Source organism: Malus sylvestris, chromosome 16, assembly GCF_916048215.2.
Source record: "Malus sylvestris chromosome 16, drMalSylv7.2, whole genome shotgun sequence".
Lineage (NCBI taxonomy): Eukaryota > Viridiplantae > Streptophyta > Magnoliopsida > Rosales > Rosaceae > Malus > Malus sylvestris.
Window position 1 is genome coordinate 21,497,172 of NC_062275.1, and position 16,272 is coordinate 21,513,443.

Below are 16,272 nucleotides of genomic sequence, written 5' to 3' on the forward strand. Positions count from 1 at the left end.
TAGGGTCATATATATAGGGAATGGGGTGTTATTTGGTGATTCAATTAGCAATTAATATATTAATTAGTATAAATATATTAATTGGCTAATTATCATAATAAAAGAAATGTTTTGGGAGGTTTTTGGAGGTTATGGAATGAGAATGGATGAGACAAATTTGAACTTGTTACCTATTTTGGGTACTCTTGATTTGGTTGATGGATGATTCTCCATTGCTCGCGTGTAGGAGATCCGGTATGCCTTGAGGGTAAATTTGTCATCTTCACCCAAAAATCCACGTGTCGCTTTGTGATTTATTTTGGCTCCACAAATGCCCCCACACCTACTGGGCTGCTCGTAGGAAAGTGTAGCAGGTGTAGAGATCTTCTTGCTCTAGGAAACTTAGGACTGCTTCCTGTTTTGATGTAGATTCCCTCTTTAATATGAAATTAGATCATTCTAGGAAAAGGAAATAAATTTCTCTCAAAGCCTATTTAAGTCCACCTTAAGTGAGTTATTAAATCAACTTTGGAGAGTGATTTATTCTACCCTACAAGAGGGAGAGAGCTTAGAGGATATTTGTTCCCTATCCTCTAGCAATCTTCTACATCTTGCCCGTGCAAATGACTGTCTTTCGTAGTTTTCTTCGTCTTCTCCATGCAGCACCAATGTAATAAAAACTTAATTTTTTCTTGCCTTCTTATTGGATAGTGCTATTGCGAGGTAGCAATCGGGGTGGTGTAGCAAGTTGGCTAGCATATGCCAGGAGTCGGCTCGGCATGTGCCAATGAGGTGGTGTGGCAGGGGCCATTGCTTGTGCTGCTTGACTTGATTAAAGCCAAGGATTAGCTCGGCATAGGCCGAAGAAGTGGTGCGGCATGGGCAACGGTTTAGGCTGCCATATATGGGCTGCTTGCTAAAAATAAGGAAACTGCTTGAGTTTGATTTCTTAGCTGCCGTAGATGGAGCAGTCAAGGATAAAGCTGCCAAGATCGGAGCTGCTGAAGATAAAATGTCAGATGAGCGAACTGTTAAGTGAAAAAGTGGCTGCTGCCCTTGACCATCTGCTGCCTAGTTGATCTTCAAGCATTTGATCTTTTAAGCTATGTGGCATTCTCGCACTGAATAGCTTACCCAGATGGGTGTTAGGGAATTAGTTTACCCTCTTGCACTGGAGAGCAATTAGTTTAGCCTCTCGCGCTGGAAAGCAATTAGTTTACCCTCTCGCGTTGAAGAGCAATTAGTTTACCCTCTCGCACTGGAGAGCAAACCCATATGGGTGTCAGAAAATTGGTTTACCCTCTCGCACTGGAGAGCAATTAGTTTATCCTCTCACACTGGAGAGCAAACCCTTTTGGGTGTCGGGGAATTGGTTTACCCTCTCGCACTAGAGAGCAATTAGTTTATCTTCTCGCATTGGAGAGCAGACCTTTTTGGTGTTGGGGAATTGGTTTACCCACTCGCACTGGAGAGCAATTAGTTTATCCTCTCGCACTAGAGACTAGACCCTTTTGAGGGTTAGTTGGCGCGAGAAATTGCGCAATCGCTTGGTTAGGAGCCTTTATACTTCTTCCTGAATTTTCCTTTGTTGGGGTGGCAGAGCTCTCGACTGCCCTCGATCGTGATGTGCTGGTCTAAGCTGTTATTCCATATGTTCGGCTCGTTTATGCCGCAGCTGCGGTGGGTGTGGTATGTTACTTGCAGGCGAGCATGTAACTCACTGGCTACTGGTTGAACTTAAGCTGGATTGAGTAATTGCTTCTTTCCGTCTGCTGTGCTGCCTGCTCCAATGTAATGTTGAGGATACTCATTGCGAGCCTAGCTGTGAATGAATACTTTGCTTGGAAGGTTGTTCATGTTGATTATCGGAGTGCGTCCTCAACCGTGAGTGTATGCTCGTCCGTGGGCCTAGTCAATAGTGCATGCTCCTCCGCGCGCCAAGACCAGAGTATACGCTATCTCGGGGGCCAAATCGGGAGTGTACTCTTCCCAAATGCTCGGTTCGTGGATGGTCGAGTGGCTGTTTGCCGGGATGCTGCTGGAGAGGTTCTTCATCTGCCTTTGTCCTACTTTAGGACACCTCGTTTGGGGCACGTTGCATCTTGGTGCGCTGCAAGAGCTGGTTCACCAAGGTCGTTTACTGTGCTAGGGTGCTTGTCAACTTTATGACTTGTTGAGACAAGTGTTGTTCACCATTTGGATTGGAAGAACTTGGAAGGAATGTGCCTCCTTAGGTAGTGGAAATGTGGTAGACTCCGGGCGCGAGATTTGAGTTGGGAAATGTCAAATCCGCGGAGAAATATGGTGAAAATGCCCCCGGTTCGATCGTAAGCCCAAAAATTTGAAACAAAGATGGTTGAACTAATCTTGGACCGATTTGAGCTACGAGAGTGGGCTGCTCAGCTGGAGCAGGCTGGGTCACGAGAGCAAGCTGGGCCATGAGAGTGGACTGCTTGTCGGGAGCAGGCTAGGCCACGGGAATGGGCTGTTCATCGGGAGCAGGCTGGGCCACGAGAGTGGGCTGCTTGGCTGTAGCTGGCTGGGCCACGAGAGCAGGCTGGGCCATGGAAGTGGACTACTTGTCAGGAGTAGGCTAGGCCACGGGAGTGGGCTGCTCGTCGGGAGTAGACTGGGCCACGAAAGTAGGCTGCTTGGCTATAGCAGGCTAGGCCACGAGAGCAGGCTGGGCCATGGAAGTGGACTGCTCGTCGGGAGTAGGCTAAGCCACGAGAGTGGGCAGCTCGGTGGGAACAGGCTGGGCCACGAGAGTGGGCTGCTCGTCGGGAGTAGGCTGGGCCACGAGAGTGGGCTGCTCGGTGAGAGCAGGCTAGGCCACGGGAGTGGGATGATCGTCGAGAGCAGGCTGCTTGGCGTGTGATGATTATGAATGCGAGGGTTGAGCTCGGCTTGGCAACGCATAGGGCACGCGTTGGGCATGGAGTGACATGGCTCGGGCCGTGGTGGTGGAGTCATGGACCTCGCCGTGAGTGATTGCCATGGTGGCCACCGCGGTGGTTGCCACGGTTGAGCCTTGTGGTGGCGGTGCCGCTCCCCATAAGATTACATTTAGTCTTGTGGATCGCCGCGGTCCCATTTCTTGAATATTGGAATTTTCACTTGTGGAATTTTCTAAATTTCTAGCCATTGTATTTCTCTTTCACATTTTATCAAAGAATCTTTGCAAATAAAAATTTCTAATAATAAGAACGTACGAAAAATAATAATGGACTAGTAAATAGAGAAAATAGAGAAAAAAACCTTTTTGTGCGTTAGTCTTCTACGAGTGTGAATCTCAACTCTCAATGAAAGCACCAATTTGTGGATGCAAATTTTCGCCTTCTTCTTCTTGGACGAAATTGCACCTACAAAACAATCAACACCTTTGGTCAAGGCCAAGAACCTTACGCGCACACACTGAATGGGAGGGTTTTGGCCGAAGAACCTCCGATACTAAAGTTAGAATTTAGAGAGAAAATGTGTTTAGAGGATTTTTGGGAGTTTTGCAAGAGTATCAACTTAGCTTTTTAGAAGAAATAGGGTCATATATATAGGGAATGGGGTGTTATTTGGTGATTCAATTAGCAATTAATATATTAATTAGGTATAAATATATTAATTGGCTAATTATCATAATAAAAGAAATGTTTTGGGAGGTTTTTGGAGGTTATGGAATGAGGATGGATGAGACAAATTTGAACTTGTTACCTATTTTGGATACTCCTGATTTGGTTGATGGATGATTCTTCATTGCTCGCGTGTAGGAGACCCGGTATGCCTCGAGGGTAAATTTGTCATCTTCACCCAAAAACCCACATGTCGATTTGTGATTATTTTTGGCTCCACAACTTCGACATTAAATTATATCTTGGATAAGTAGCAGTCATATATTTGCTTGCCAATATTACTAATTAATAACATACTGCTGCTCATTGATTTGTTAAATTCATTCAAGCGTTTTTAATATTTTTGATAAATAAATCACAAAGGAGTATTAATGGCCTTTATTTGGTACCAGTCAATCAAGTGAAAGATGAGTTGTTTGAATGTTTGATTTTACTTGAATCAAAGTCTCTAACTAGGAGAAAGAGAAGGACTCGAATGGGAGCAAGGCACAACATGGAACAAATGAGCGCATGAGAATTTTATGTTCATGGGATTTGGGGAGAGGGTGGTCCATCATCTGAAAAAACTCAAGTATATGGTTGTTCCTCTTCGAATTACATGAACATGGCTGTATATTTATTTCTATTGTGTCAATTATTAGAAAGAATACATTGGATATGGACATTCTTTTAGACATAATTAACAGGAACATCAAAATGGTTAATTCTACTTTGCCCTCAGCTATATTTTTCACCTCACAATGTTCCTTTCCCTTCTCTTGATATGGTAATTTGGAATGGTAGTGCATGATAGTAATAGTTATATATTTGATTTATCACGTAGAAATCTGGTAATTATTTGGGCAAACGATCGCGTCACAAGGTAAGACTAAAATGAGTTTGGTTATGTGTTCATTCAACATAGAGTTCATGCCATTTAACTTTTCTTTTGCTATTTTCTTAGTATCTCATCCACTGCATATTGAGTGTTCAAGATGGACCATTTTTCTGTATGTAAGTACTATGCTAACCATTATACCAATTTTTTTTACTTTCTTATGTGTCAGTCGATTAGAGCAAATGTTGGGTACATTTGCTTCTGACGAAGAACCATAGATCAACACTTTGGAAGAGCATACCACTCCATTTGGGTTGCTTGCAAAGGGCATTTATGCAACAAAACTTAAGGTGCGTGGTAGTTACTTGGGTGAATGATCACGAGGTAAGACTCAAATGGGTTTGGTTATGTATCAATTTAGCAGAGTTCATGCCATTTAATTGTTCTTTTGCTACTTTCTTAGTTTCTCATCCATTGCATATGGTGTGTTCGAGATGGACCCTTTTCTCTATGCAAGTACCGTATTTCTTTCAATCCAAAATTTCAATAGTCATATAAACTCGCTCATCATAGCACTTATTTGTCATTCTCATTTCTTGGTTCAAAATACTTTGGAGAAATGTCATCGGTTTCTTCAACCTATATGCCATTAGGAATAAAATTATAGTGATATGAACAAGTTTTTGAAGGATTTTTTTTCTCACAATGATGGAAATCCTTCTATTGTTGGTGTGTAATATGTCGTCAAATATCTGCCAAAGTTACCTATCAGTTTTTGAAGGATTTTTTTTTCTCACAACGATTTCAAGTTGGCATATTACCGAATAGCATAAGCATTTTCACTATCATTATAATTTTCTGATAGGTAACTAAATAGAACAATATTTTTGTCATTTTTTGCATGTAAATAGGACAATGTTTATTAAATCTTTTGTATGCAAATACCATTATCGATCCAAAGCCACAAGAACTACGTAGGTGGAATGTGTCAATCTAATCTTTTCGACAAAACTGTCCACTTAACGTTTTCATTGTAAATTGGGTTAACTGCTGCAATTCTTTTACGTAAAGTATTGCTTTTTTATTGGTCTTTTATTTAATTCTGTTATGTGTGTGTAATTTTGTGTTTTGTCTTGGTTTTTAACTAATGTGTGATGGTGGATATGCAGGGAAACTTTTGGTAATCTGTGGACAACTTTTATCATATTTTATCAATGTAAATGAAACAATATTCTCTATTATTTTTTAGAGTAATGACTTTTTTCAGTGGTGCAAATTTTTGAATAATTTATGATGCTATTTGTAAAATTTACTCAAAAACCTTTATTTTTTATTTTTTTATTTTAAACTATGATATAGTTTGATTTCAATTCACTCATTTTGTTAAATTTAAGCTTGAATCTATTTGTAAATCTTTATACTTTATGTCCAAATACATATATACTGTTGTATGTATAGTTTTTATAATGTTGTTAGGCATTTTTAGTGTGTTCTTTTTGTGCGTAAAGGGTGAAAAATGTGCTATTCACAGAGGCAAAACATGAGACATCGTCTACTCATATGCGACGATGAGGTTAGTTTGATTGTGATTGCTTTTCTGATTTGGTTAAATTCGAAGTTAGTTGGCTTGCGTCTAATTTAGTCGTTTGCATTGTTTGCATATGTAGTCATTTTGTAACTTAGTTGATTTGGGTTTGTACAGTTTTTTTTCCATAGTATGCACATGCATATTCATGTTATACTAAATTTAATGTTCACTGATATTCACCTATTCACCAGATATTTAACTATATTTTTTATCTTGCATTTTTTCCCACGTTGAATTGTCAAGCGACAAACAATATAAACATATGAAATTTGTTTCTTTATTGTTAATCTACTGAAGCTATGGATAATTTGAGCTTTTACATTTTTTTGAACATTTTTCATATTTGACTTGCATGATTAGAATCATTGTACACCTTTCCATAACTGTTTGTTCTATCTATCTCCCTTCCACTGTGTAATATTAGTCAAATTAAACAACTTTTTTTTACTTCAGATTTTACTGAAGTGCTAAGAACTTAGTTAAATAAAAGTTTACTTTGGTTTGATGACATTTAGGTGTTAGGTGTTGAGTCCATGATTATTAGGTCCACAATCATTGGATATATGATCTTTTATATGTTTTACCTATGATATGTCATAAATTTTTTGATCCCGTAATGTTGATGCACAAAATCAGTGAGGACTTTGGTACAACAGAAAGTGTTAAGTTTGTGACCTTCGCTAGATTGCTCCGGTCACTAGTGTGGATAAGTATGTAAATGGATAGAGACAGGGAAGCAAACACAAGATGTACGTGGTTCACCTAGATTGGCTACGTCCACAGAGTAGAGGAGTTCTTATTAATTGTGAAGGGTTTACACAAGTACATAGGTTCAAGCTCTCCTTTAGCGAGTACAAGTGAATGATTTAGTACAAATGACATTAGGAAGTATTGTGAGAGAATGATCTCTATTTATAGAAGAGAGTTTCTAGTTTCATTCTGACATTGACATGTGTCGTGTTGTGATTGGCTTCTGATGTTGACATTTTCGCTTTGCATGTAGTTCTAGACTCAGAACGTTGCTTGCTCAAGCTCAACTGGGACAACTGCCTCTATACCAAAGGCAAGTGAGAATGGGGTTTCTCCTGTTGATGTCCGATACGAAGTACGGTATGACCAAAGAACTTGGGGTACAAATTCTGGCCAACAACCTTTAGCCTTGTCTAAGCTGGTTTTCAAAGTTCGCTTGATTATTTTGTTGATGGCTTCAACTTGTCCATTAGACTGGGGATGAGTTGGGGAGGCAAAACATAAGTTGATGTTGAACTTAGAGCAGAACATCCTGAACTTATTGTTGTCGAACTGTCGCCCGTTGTCAGTGACTATCGCATTGGGAATGCCGAATCTGCAAAGGATGTTCTTCCATACGAAGTCTTCTATTTTTGCCTCAGTAATGGTTGCCATGGGTTCTACTTCTGCCCACTTTGTGAAGTAGTCAACTGCAACGATTGCATAGCGAACCTTGCCCTTCCCTGCAGGCATTGGGCAGATCAAATCAAGTCCCCATTGGGCGAAAGGCCAAGGGCTGATCATAGAAGTGAGTGGCTCAGGAGGAGAGTGAGGAATAGTTATGTAGCGTTGACACTTATCACATGAGCGGGATATTCTGATGGCATCTTGGTGGAGTGTTGGCCAATAATATCCTTGGCGAAAAGCCTTGTGTGCTAGGGATCGAGATCCAGCATGATCTCTGTAGACTCCTTCATGTATTTCCCGAAGGACAGTTTCCGCCTCTGCGGGCGTAAGGCATCTTAGATATGGTAGGTTAAAACCCTGCTTGTAGAGTTAGTCATTAATGATCAAGTAACGAGTAGTCTTGTATCGAATATGCTTAGCTTGGACTTTGTCATTTGGAAGGGTGCCATGAGTAAGGAATCTATAAATCGGGGTAATCCAACTATCCCCCTGTTGTAAGTTGCACACTTCCGCAGCCATGGTGGTTGGTGCTGCTAACAATTTGACCTGAATTTTTCTCCCAATCTTGTCTTTCACTGCTGAGGCGAGGCGAGCCAAAGCATCTGCATGACTGTTTGCCGCTCGAGGAATTTGGGTGATCTGGTAGTGGAAGTGCTTGAGCAACAATTGTGTTTATGCCAGATATGTTGCCATGGAGCTATCCTTAACGTCAAAGTTGTTGGTGACCTGGTTAACCACCAATTGGGAGTCACTGAAGATATCAGTTCGTTTAACCCCAAGGTGTTTAGCCAAAAGTAAGCTTGCTAGGAGGGCTTCATATTCGGCCTCATTGTTCGACGCCTTGAATTTGAAACGAAGAGCATACTTCATCGCCACTTTGTCAGGGGTCGTAAGGACTAGTCCTGCTCCACAACCTTGTTGGTTGGACGAGCCATCAATATATAAACTCCATGCTAGGAGGGCTTCATATTCGGCCTCATTGTTCGACGCCTTGAATTTGAAACGAAGAGTATACTTCATCGCCACTTGCTAGGAGGGTAATGAAACCGCTTCTTTAGGCGTAGAAACAATGTCAACATGATATGTGAAGTTGGCGATGAAGTTTGCTACTGCTTGGCCCTTTTCAGCTGGCTTTTGTTGGTAGGAGATGTTAAACTCACCCAATGCTATCGCCCTTTTGATCATTTGCCCAAAAGTGTCAGGACTTTAGAGTATCTGTCAAAGATGATGATTGGTAAGTGCAATAATGGAGTGTGTTTGGAAGTAAGGGCAAAGTTTTCGAGTAGACATGACCAATGCTAGAGCCAGTTTCTCAATGTTAGAGTATCGTGTCTCCGCATCTTGTAAGGCTTTGCTAGCGTAGCAGACAAGCTGTTGGACATTACCATCATTTCAAATGAGAACGAAACTTACTGCTGAAGCCGATACCGACAAATAGATAATGAGAGTGTCACCAACCTCAAGTTTGAAGAGTAGAAGGGCTTTACTCATGTAGTCTTTGAGGTTCTTGAATGCCTCAGCACATTCATCAGTCCATGTAATGCACTTCTTACTTCCTTTAAGTGCTTTGAAGAAATGAGCACATCTGTCTGTGGCCTTAGAGATAAACCTAGTTAAGGCTGCCACCTTACCAGTAAGGCTCTGGATGTCTTTTGAAGTTACCGGTTCCTTCATGTCGAAGATTGCTTTGATCTTCTTGGGATTAGCCTCAATGCCTCGTTGGCTTATCATGAAGCCTAAGAATTTGCCAGAGTCTACCCCAAAAGCACATTTGTTGGGGTTCAACCTCATTTGATACCTCTTCAAAATGGTGAAAGTTTCAGATAGGTTGGTGATGTGTTGGTCAGCATGTTTACTCTTGACTAACATATCATCAATGTAAACTTCCTTGCTCTTCCTAATCTGTTCAACGAACATTGAATTAACCAGTCTCTGATAAGTTGCTCTTGCATTCTTTAGGCCGAAGGCCATGACTTTATAGCAATATAATCTCCTGTTAGTAGTGAATGCTGTGTGTTCTTGGTCCGGAGGGTTCATGAGGATTTGGTTGTATCCTAAGTAAGCATCCATGAAGCTGAGGAGTTCACACCCTGTCATAGAGTCTATAAGTCTGTCTATGAGAGGAAGAGGAAAGCTATCATTCGAGCATCCTTTGTTTAGGTCGGTGTAATTGACACATATTCTCCACAAGACCTTTTGGAGCAGGAGACTTTCCTTGGTCGAATTCTTCTTAACAAGGACAACATTTACTACCCACGTTGGATAATTGACTTCGCGGACGAAGCCTATGCCTTTGAGTTTTTCAACTTCTGCCTTCATTGCCTCGTACCGTTCAGCGTCATAAGATCTTCGCTTCTGTCTCACTGGCTTGGTCTTGGGGTCAATACTTAAGCTATGACAGATGATATCTGGAGAGATGTCTAGCATGTCCTCGTATGACCAGGTGAAGACCTCAGTGTTCTCTTGCAAAAAAAAAGATCAATGCTAACCGAATTGGTGGTGACAAGATGGTGCCAATCTTCACCCTGTGATCCGGATAATCTTTTGAGATAGAGACCTTCTCCAACTTTTCAGCGGGTTGTGCTTGCTGGGTGAAAGAGTCATCTTGAGGATCGTCGGGTTACCTGTTGCCACCGTGAATATCCAAGTTAGCTTCGTCTAGGCTGGTCTTTATAACTTGGTCATGTATAGAAAAGGTTTCCTTAAGCACAGTTAAGTGATGTTGCTTGACCGAAGTGTTGTAATATGATCGTGCACTAAGTTGATCTCCTCTGATGTAACCATTTCCATAGGAGGTTGGAAATTTCATCAACAACATATGTGTGGATACCATGGCCTTGAGATCATTGATACCTGTGCGTCCGAAGATGACATTGTATGCCGTTGGGCAATCAACCACCATGAAGTTAGTGGTAATGGTAGCTGTGTAAGGGCCTGTACCAATGGTGAAAGGTAAGTGTATGCTCTCCAAATGTTGCACGATATCACCGGAAAAGCTTATCAGAGGGGAAATCGAGCGATCGAGCAAGTGTTCAGCTACATTAAGTGCCTTGAAAGCTTCAGCAAACATGATATTGACGGAAGCCCCAGTGTCTACAAGGATTCATCGTACTTCAAAGTTGGCTATGTGAGCTTCCACGATCAGTGGGTCGTTGTAAGGGTAGATGATACCTCTTTCTTCCTCAGGGTAGAAACATATTGGATCCCAATTAGGCTTTTCATACTTACCTCCCCTGATGTCTTCCACGTGAAACACTTGGTGGCCAGACCTTAAAGCTCGTTCACTATTTTTCATGGCCCTGTTGAAAGATTTAGATATGGGCGTGCCACCATTTATGGAATATATCACATTCACCTGGCGCTGGATACGGTTACCCCTTGGAGGGTGAAGGAGGAATTGATCAATTTTTCCTTCACGTGCCAAAGCTTCAATATGATCACAAAGGGTGATACACTTCTCGCCGTCATGATTGGTATGCTCGTGGTAACAGCAAAATGTGCCCGTGTTCTTCGTGGGCTTGTAATCCGGGTGTCTCGGCTTTGGCTTCGGTATCAAGTGTGCTATGCTGGGGTAAATGGCCACGCATGTGGCGTTCAAAGGTGTGTATGCCTCATACCTCGAGGTAGGGGATTATCATAGCGATACCCTTGGTTATCGCGGTAGTGTCCCTTACTCATTTTACTAAAGTGAGATTGGTGAGGATGGAAATCTTTCCTTTTTCCCTGAGATTGATATGTCTGTTGACTTGGCAAAATATTAAGTAAGGCAGAGGGAGGCACCGCTACCGTTTGGAAGGTCGAGGTCTTCTCATTTGGTTAGATCTAGCTTCCACTCCCTACTTGCTGATAAAGGGTGGCTGTGGGGGGGTTTCCCTTGATATGTCCTTGCCTCGGTGGAGGCATGGTTGTAAGCCTATGCCATCACCTCATAGTAAGTCTTCCAAGTGTTGGCATTGATCATGTACTTGAAGAAACAGTCATGTAAGCCTACCGTGAAGGCTTTGAGGGCAGTCTTGTTGTCTGCCTCGGCACAACGGGAATACTCATGGCTGAAGCGGCCAGCATACATACATAATGACTCGTCTGGCTTCTGACGAATAGTGTACAAGTCATTCGCATAATGCAAGCGATCAGTCTGGAAAATGTTGAGAAACAAACAGTTTCCTCAATTCCTCAAATGAGTCTATCGTCTCAAGTGGAAGACGACAATACCAGTTTAGAGCTCCGCCAGAGAGGGTGTAGGGGAAGAGAAGACATCGTTTTTTGTCGGTGTGCATCCGGTATGCCATGGTGGACTAAAAAAGGTTAAGGTGTTCAATCGAATCCTCATTTCCAGTATAGAGTTGCAAGCTAAGCTTCTGCTTTGTCTTTGCTTGGAGGGGGGTGTCGAGGATCCTCATTGTAAGAGGGCCAGGCCTAGGTTGGTTCTAATCAAGTATCTCAGCTTGTTGTTCGGCCTTCAACTTGTTTACTTCCTTAAGGAGTTATAGGACAAGAGGGTCATGAGTGGAGTCATGTACCACTGAAGCTTTCTTTTGTAAATCTCCATCTCCTTTTGGAAGTAGGAAGGTTTGATCAAGAGCATGTGGTTTTTCCCTAGACTCGCCGTACTGACTTCCAAGGTATGTCTGTCGGAATATCTCTGAGTCCCCTATACCTTCGTGTTTCTCTAGGACTTGTTGCCCTTTCCCCAAATTGGTAGCCGGTCTGAGACATGGGAGGGGACCGAGTCTTTCAGAGACCTTTGGGTCATTGATCTTCGAGCTTACATGGATGAGATTGTCTCGACGTTGCTTTAGGAAATCTCGACAGTCGTGAAAGACGACTTTCGATTCTTCCACTCTTTCTGTAAGGATTTGTCTTCCTCCACTTCTCCTACTTCGGGTCGAAGCAGCTGGGTTGAGAGAAGTCTCATGTTGATCAATGTTTTGATGATTAGCTCGCTCCTCATCAGGGATACTCATGTCGAAGGAAGGTGACCCTCCATGTTGGGGGGCACCCAGATAATGGTTAATGTCCACAGGGGTAACGTGCTTGCGTGTTTGAGTACGCCTAGTTTCATGGAGCATCTCAAAGAGCTTCTTATACTGCTCCTGAAGGACCTCATTCTTCATTGCTATCTTGTTGTTCTGAGTTTCTAGCTCATTGACTTTAGCTTGAAGAGCAACCCTCTTGCCTTCCTTCTTTCGTTGTCTCGCACCAAGTGCAAGAGGGGTGTCATTCTGCGTGCTATGGCTTCCTTCGCTCCCCATTTTGGAGAGGGATGTCTGGTAAAAAAAGAGTGTACGAATGGTGGAAACCAGCTTGGCAAAGCTGAAGAGAGTACGAATAAGTGTCGTTTTCCACAAACGGCGCCAAATGTTGATGCAGGACTTTAGTACAACAGAAAGTGTTAAGTTTGTGACCTTCGCTAGATTGCTCTGGTCACTAATATGGATAAGTATGTAAATGGATAGAGACAGGGAAAGAAACACAAGATGTACGTGGTTCACCCAGATTGGTTAAGTCCACGGAGTAGATGAGTTCTCATTAATTGTGAAGGGTTTACACAAGTACATAGGTTCAAGCTCTCCTTTAGTGAGCACAAGTGAATGATTTAGTACAAATGACATTAGGAAGTATTGTGAGAGAATGATCTCTATTTATAGAAGAGAGTTTCTAGTTTCATTCTGACATTGACACGTGTCGTGTTATGATTGGCTTTTGATGTTGACACGTGTCGCACTATGATTGGCTTCTGATGTTAACATGTGTCGCGCTATGATTGGCCTTTTGGTTTGAGGGAAACTCTTCTGGGTCCTTGACGGTATAATGTTGACCGGTGCTCAGTAGTTTCGGGATTGGTCAAGTATTGTACAAATAAGTAACGTGTGGGTCACACTTCCTATCAAAATAATTCCCGCTGTGTCCTTTTAGACTCAGATCAGTGTTACTTGTACAGGGATTTCCGATTTGACCCCCACCTATTTTGCTGTTATTTCAATTTTGCTAGTTTGCTTTGTTGTCAACGGAGGACAAAATGGGACGCGTGGGTTTTTGTTGCTTCTTCCCTCTCTCTCCTCGACTCAGTGTTTATCATTTCCACTGCTTAAATCTTGCTCTCACGGTTTCATTCCCTTATGATTTTCTTCTCACACGGTTTCGTTACTTCCTTTCCACCGCTTCAATTTTCCTCCAACTGGCTGCAGACTCCATCAAACCCTAGAAATCGTTTTGCTTTTTTGGGCATCCTCCTTTTTCTCCCTGCTCCTTGCTTTCCCCAACCTAGAATCCTCCTCGTTTCCCCGAATGAGAAATATGAAATCCACAACCCAAAATTCAATCATAGTTACCCAACGAAGGTAGATTAATTAAAGAAAGATTGCTCCATCGCTGCCTCTCTCGACCCATCATTCGGTATCACCATCGAATCCAAAAAAGTACTGATCTTTCCTCTTCAATTGACCCAAAGAAGCTTTCTTTTTACTATTTAAGTTCTGGGTTTTCGAATTTTTGCTAAAATTTGGGGTTTTGCCGCAGCTGCAGGTGCTTTGGGCGACAGACCCACTTGCCCAATGGCGGAAGGGAGTCGGAGCTGGTGCTGAAAATAAAGATTCCGGTGCCGGGTCGTCGGCTAGTTCGATCACCGCTGCCACCAGTTCACGCAGACCTCATCTCTTAGCTTTGTGATCTGTGGACTGCTACGGAAGTTTGATTTGTTCAAGTTGGCAACAACTGCAGAGGTAAGCTCTCTGGTAAATCTTCTTATTCACTCTTCATTTCTTTTTTCATCTGGGTAATTAACTAATTTCTGGCCACATCCAAACGCCGCAGCTGCCTTGCGCCGTTTTCCAAAATCCTCTTCACTTAGGTAGGCAATTCAGACTTTTGGTTTAGTTTTCATTATGCCCAATTTTGTATTTAAACCTAAATTTTTTTTAAACTGATTTGGGGTTACTGAAATAGGCATGCTCGATGAGTGCTGCAGCACTGCCATCCCTGAATCAGAAGATACTCGGAAGGAGGAAGAAGAAGAAGAAGAAAGTCGTGGAATATCGAAAGCTGTTAGCTTTGTGAAGGTATGCTTTTTCCAACTCACCTCTTGCTTCGTCTGTTAATTATTGTGATCTCGATTTGTTATTGGCAGTAATCCAATTTTGATTTTCTGGGTCAGTGGGAAATTGGTCGAAGTTGCTTAAATTTTGAATCTTTCAGTAATCTGCATATGCAGTTGGCAAGCTTGAGCTTTCAGTAATCTACTAATTTTTCAGTAATTCAGAGTGGACAACCGACATTTTGATTTTGTTTTGTTTGTTAGCAGAAGAGGGCAAGCTTTATCTTTTTATTGTTTGAATAGTAACTTTAATTGCCTGCCTATTCTATACAAAGTTGTAAGGTTCTATCACTCTACCTCTCGCTTTTTTTTGTATGTTTATCATATTTGCTATTCTTTTGCCATCCAAAATTTTGTCTTCCATCTTTTGTTTTACCCTTGTATCTGCCTGTCACTACTAATAATAATAAAATGTTTTTCTTCAGATTATCAGTCATGCAGGTCTGCAGCATGAGCTACTGGGCTGAACACTAAACTGAGTTTCAACTCTGACTTCGAGATCATTTCTGCTCAGACTTAGGTATTCAAGACACGGAAGTTGGGTAAGCCATCATCCACTACACACAAAAAAATTTAACTTTCAAGTGTTTGCAAATTTGGTCGACACTGGGAAACTATGAAGATTTAATGGTGGTTGGAATCATTGATCTAACCAAAGTGGGTTTCTGTATAATGTATTTCATGAATAGAACTGACATATCATCTATATAATTGACTGAATTATATACTCTTAATGTCAAACTTTCTTAACGTCATGTGATCAGTATGAATGGATTTGATATGGGAAGGTTTGCCTCTAAAACTAAATCCCATTCCGAAGTGATGTTTTTTTTTTTTTTTGGTAAACTCCGAAGTGATGTTATGTGACATAATTTATACCGCACTATGTCTTTAAAGGAAATGTTCATTAGTTTACACTCATAGCTGTTGTACTTATAGGTTAGTTTTATATATATTTTTTTTTAAGAACTATGCATAGTAGTTGTTACATATTATTACATTTGAAAATCCTTAATTCTGTGATTGGGATATAATTACTATGTATTCGCTTGATTTAATTACAATTTACGAGCAGTTGAAAATTTAAAATTAATTTATGCCACAATTATTAGGCACTATGTTTCACTAAAATTAAAAAATTATGGAAATACTAAACAATTTATTAAAAGCGTGAGGTATGGGTGAGGCGTCCGAGGGATGGCCTAGCCTAGGAGTGAGGCGAAGCCTCACGGGACCTATATTTTTTAATATATACACTAAGCGTACACATATATTATATTAAAAAAAAGAAGAAGATTATTAATCAATAATCACCCTGAGCACACACATATATTATAAATACATACACACACACACACACACACACACACACACACACACACACACATATATATATATATATATATATATATATATATATATATATATAATAGAGGATGAAAAGCACAATGAGCACACACACACACACACATATATATATATATATATATATAAAATAGAGGATGAAAAGCACAATGAGCACACATATAACAATGCACGCAGACAACACACATCCATTATATAAAAAAAAAAATTAGAAAAAAGGCAGAGAGATGATAGTGCAAGGAAAAGGTATGAGGCAGTTAAAACCCTACCCAAAATTTGGGTTTGGGAGTTATAAAAATAAAAAAAATAAAAAAAAATCCCTGAGGCGAGCCTTTTAAAACATTGATACTAAACAATCGATAATTCACTAATCAAACTTGTATGTTTTATC

General features: G+C 41.0%; 1 long non-coding RNA gene across 1 annotated transcript; it reads left to right on the top strand.

The window, feature by feature from the left end:
- The first annotated feature begins 13,601 nt into the window (after nt 1-13,601).
- Nucleotides 13,602-14,475, top strand: LOC126609389 (uncharacterized). The gene is made up of 4 exons (XR_007618131.1): nt 13,602-13,842; nt 13,943-14,145; nt 14,237-14,273; nt 14,369-14,475. It is a non-coding gene; the product is annotated as an uncharacterized LOC126609389 (long non-coding RNA).
- The last annotated feature ends 1,797 nt before the right edge of the window (nt 14,476-16,272 follow it).